This window comes from Bacillus rossius, chromosome 18 (genome assembly GCF_032445375.1).
Source record: "Bacillus rossius redtenbacheri isolate Brsri chromosome 18, Brsri_v3, whole genome shotgun sequence".
NCBI classification, from domain to species: Eukaryota; Metazoa; Arthropoda; class Insecta; order Phasmatodea; family Bacillidae; genus Bacillus; species Bacillus rossius.
Window position 1 is genome coordinate 27,784,514 of NC_086345.1, and position 5,272 is coordinate 27,789,785.

Genomic DNA, 5,272 nt, shown 5'->3' on the forward strand with positions numbered 1-5,272 from the left:
GAAAAGCAATCAGACTGTTTGGTGTTTATTTAACATATATCACAACTCAATAAAATGACGAATATTATGTGTAATTAAACAAACTGAAAAAAAAAACCATAGTGACTTAAGGATGGTTTTCATTTTTTCTTAAAGTACCTAAATCCAAATTGGTAACTATAATTATACTACAAAAACCAAGATTCAATTTTACGGCCATGGTTCATGATTTTTACGAATGGTATGTTTTATGATCAAAAACTAAGGCAGCAGTTTTATGTTATAAAGATATCGAATGAGACTGTTCTCATGATGGGGAGAGTTAATGTTTTGATTACAGTAGGTGGCTTGCAGCTGTGTTCCGCAGGCAAGATTGTATACTTGTGGCATTGTGGGGACCCAGCTTCAGGCCACATGAGAAGTAAAACATCAGCAAACTTATTTTACAGTAGTTTAAAATATACATTTTAATAAACATTTCAATAAAAGAAATATTTAACTGATTTAAAAAATGCTTTATTTTTAAATAAAAGATAACACATCATTGGAATTGATACAGAGTCGATGTTCACAATAAGCAATTAAAAAACAAACTTATGATGCAAGTCTTGTTTTCAGCAATAGGTATATTCAATTCATTACTGCTGATATTGACATATTTTTAGACTTCTTGCGGGTTTTCACCTGCACTGACGCATCGCATACAAGTTGCTTATGGAATGCTGTTTCCCGAGTGCCACACCCAGGGATTGTGTTTCGCACAGGAAGGTTGATGTCTGTGGTATTTTTCATGCATGGCTTATCTGTACATGATTCATCATTCCTTAATACATTCTCCAGATGCGTCTCCATCAACACTTCAGCAAAGACAGGCTGATCCAGCAATTGTAACCCACGGTATAACAGCATAACACTCTGCCAAAGATAGATGTATAGGGCTGTGGATAATAAATGACACTGATTAAACACACGCATAAAAATGAGTAATGGTTTTTCTACATTTACAAGAGCCTTTCTTAATCATTATATGAACATGAACTTAACAAATGGAAGAATAGCCTAAGTTGTTAAAAAAAACTATCTCATAGTACATGTGTGGTTATGATTCGGTATGCGAAGTAGCAATTCAGCGATGCCGCGGAGTGAAGGCCCAGCCATGGTATTGCATGGTCACAAAATAATTTGCACATCAAGTTCATGACAGAATACACTGTGAACACTAATACATGGCAAAGCACTTTAGGATGACACAATACAAATTACCTAACATTACAAACACTAAAAGAACATATGTACCGAGTACCAAATAATATGCTCAGAAACCAGACATCTGCAACATCTCGGGAAAATATAGTACAGTTCGTTCGTTTACATATTAAACTTGTGACGATATTGCATAGGATACTAAGCGTATCGATGGTTAAGTGTGCGATCTATTGGGCCAAATAAAACGCCAAAATAAAATACTGTGTACCATCCTGCTTGTTAATATCTTTCATTTATAAATATTAGTAACAAGAATATATAAATTATTGCCGTCACCCGACCTATGTGAAAGGCCCGGGGGGTACCTGACGGGCGCTACGGGCGTCGCAGTGCTCTTGTTGTCCGGAGGGGCGCCAGGCTAGCGGGCTGCTAGGCCGTTGGTGTTGGGTCGTGGGTACTCTGCCCCCGCGTGCCCCGCCAGGTACACGGCTTGAATCTACCCTGAATGGCTCTCCCTTGATTGTGAAGGCCGCTCGGCCGTGTGGAGGACGGGAGACTCCGGAAAATTAGTATACACGAGTTGGTGAGAATTACCTTTAATCTAGTCCCGCTACAAAACACTCTCACCAACACTTGGTGATGTCTAGCCATTACACAATTAACACAGAAAAAACATAACACTACGCGACACTAATGGTTACCGCGGCAGTCTCGAGGGGACGCGGGTCGATGCTCGCTGGAGACGGCCAGCGCCGAACATTAACGGGTGCAGGGGGGGCTCTATGAGCGGGCTCCTAAATTCGGCGAAACACTTACGTGTGTGCAGCCGGCAGGCATATGCACGGCATCCTTAAGTAAAAACACTTTCGCTGGAGTCGGCCAGTACCATACGTTCTATGCTACGATACGTATCGCGGTATCACACTGAAGACGGTCGGGATAGGCCCAGCTCCACGATATACGCGCCGAGTCGACGTGGGCAGCGGTGAATTAACAAAAGGTTTTAAATTTAAAGATTTAGTACAGAATAAAAATTAATCAATGAAAGAAACTTGGATGCTGCCCACGGACACACATCTGTTCCCGGCGCGGAGTGGTTCGAGACTGCCGGACATGGCCGCCTCGCAAGGAAGTGAAACTTTCTCTTCTTTGTGAGTCGGCGTCAAAAAACTTATATTAATTGAATTTATTCTATGACCAGTTAAAACATGTTCCAGGTGCCCAATTAAAATGTAGCACCTGGTAATTGGGTGCTTAAGGCTTAACAATGATTTAATGTATTTAATTATTTAAATTGTGACATCAAGTTGGCGACTGTAAATTTACTAACATATTGTCCCACAGTGAATTGTTTTAGAGGGATTTCTCCTATTCTGACTTGATCATAGTCATGGGCATTTTAATTAAGGCCAGTGGCCGCGGTGACTGTTAATGAGGTTTGTTGTCTATTGGGGACACGCCCAGGGCGCTCGCCTGACTCAATCCGGCTGGGCAAGGGGCGCGCTCCGAAAACGGGATACGGTACTGGCGGTGCGGAGCACGGGCTTAAAGGCCATGGTCGGTACGATGTCATTATGAGCAAAATTGTACAACAAATATTACCTGTATTTAATTACATACGTTTCACACTCATATGTTTCATTAAAAACATCTTGTTTATGGAATGTATTACAACTTTTCTGTGAGTCTAGATGCACATACAACCCTTCATCCATAATTTTTTATTTGGTTTTATCCATTTTGGATTTTTTTTAAGCTTCTAATTGTAACACATGCCAGAAATAGCATCAGGCAAAACATTGCACACAAATATCTCTCACAGCTAAGAAACTGTCGATACTCACCCATTTCAACGAATTTGACAACAACGAATTGGACGACAGACCTTGTACAGTCTATACGCGCTATCAGAAATAGTCCAAACACTATTCTAAATTGGTCCAGTACAAAATGTCTGAAGAAGCCAATGAATAACCAGGGTAAAAGCCAACGTGGATTCTTCTCCTGAAAAATAAAGCTCTTAATAATGCAACAAGTGTGTAAGTAAAATAAAACAAATAAGTTAAATCTGCGAAATAATATCTTAACATAGGCATGTCTAATATTTAAATAAAGGTGAATCACATATATAGAAACGAATATGACTGAGCATTGACATCATTATAAAGTTTATGGTCTTGTAGCTATTGATAAGTATTTGTGCTTGTGTGAAAATTAGCATGAGCTGGTGAAAAATTGAACAAGACTTGAGACAAAGAGTAAAATTATTGTGTATGGAAGCTATTTTAATGCTCTGGAATAAATTATTATTTTAGAAGTCATGCCTTTGATAATATATATAATTTTTTTAAATAATGCATGACAACTTAATGTTAGAATTAAATGCGCGAGTGGGGGAAAACCTACATTAATAATTTTTATGTGTCTATGTTCAGTAACTCGCTTTAAAGTAACACTTTAAATTTTATGTATACTTACAAAGTAGGCAACCCAAATAACATGGACGTAGCTGATGAGATAGAAAGGTGCTGTGATGCTACGACCAATAATAACCAAACACAAAGCTGAAACAAACAATTCCAATCTCTGAGCGACAATAGCAATGTAATTAAGCTGGATGTCTTGAAGATGAATGCTTGAAAATTCTGTATGATTATAACCTTCTGTTCCTATAAATAAGTCTATATCGAAGATACAGTGATTTAAAAATAAGTAGGTCCCACATACATGTCTTGACGAGGTTTGTGGTGAAGGGGCTGAGACTATACAGTGTATAGTCAGATTGAAGCACTTCGTTCAGATGGTCAGGGGTTGTCATTATCGACTCGTCGTTCTTGAGGGTCATAAACTGCACACAAAATCACGTTTATTAATATATTTATTTATGTCATTAACTGATATGCCATCACTTTAAGTATTTTCTTTAAATAACTGCATTTAAATCCAATATATTCTATAAAGTTCAGCCATCAATGCATGTATGTAAAAATTAATTCTATTTCTCAAGCTTGGAAATAAATATGATGCTCAATTTTACCCAGGTATTGAAGTTTAAAATTCTATGACAATTAAGGTCGGGCCCGAACCCAATATTAGTACCCCCATCTTTTTTTTTTTCCTATAGGTGAAATGGAAAAGCATTACCCACATGACCGAGTCAAATTCAAAACATTGTGAGTACATGCCAATAGCATACTCCTGTGTTTTGTGCATCCATGATGTTTAGTTAGCCCTCAAACAGCCAGTAATTTAATAGCGCTACAGTTTTTCTCACAATGGAATGTGTGTCGTAGAACATGTGTGAAATCAATATTGTTAATTCTCCTTGCAGTCATTGTCACCTAAACATGTTACCAATTTATAGTATAGTCTAGTTTCGACAGATGGAGTAAATACAAAGTTAACAAACTAGTTTCATTGGTTGACAACTCAAATTATGTTCCAGTGAGAATTGAAGTAATAACTATTTCATTAACATTAATCCCATGGAAGACTGTTTGTGACTTGTGTATCTTCTCCATTTGTGGACACTGGATTGTATTATGAATTCTTAAGGTGATTAAGGGTGGTATTCCAAGACGTTCGAATAAGGTAGCGAATATGCACTGCCTTGTTGGGCAACTGCCGTACCCTAACTCTCGGGTCATATTCCAAATCATGTCCTAACTGAACCCCTGTAAGGTATCAGATCGGCAGCCGTTTTAATAAACGAGGACTTGTGCGAGGCTATAAAGAGTTGTACTTCGTGGAATCCATCGTAACTTTAGCTTATTTTTTAAAACTATGAAATTATAATGTGAAATAAAATATTTAATTTTGGTTGAATTTTTTGGCCGTATTTACGTTTGCTGTTTTTTAAGATATTAGGGAGGAAATTGTAATCGTAAAAGTTCCGTTAAAGTTCATTAAAAAGGAAATATATATATATATATATATATATATATATATATATATATATATATATATATATATATATATATACAGTTATGGATAAAATCGGCAACAGATAGGACACCAAAAATCAGTGCCCTAAAAATAAGGGACTGGCTGTGTCCTATCATGCACTTGGAATATGGTTAGTGTACAG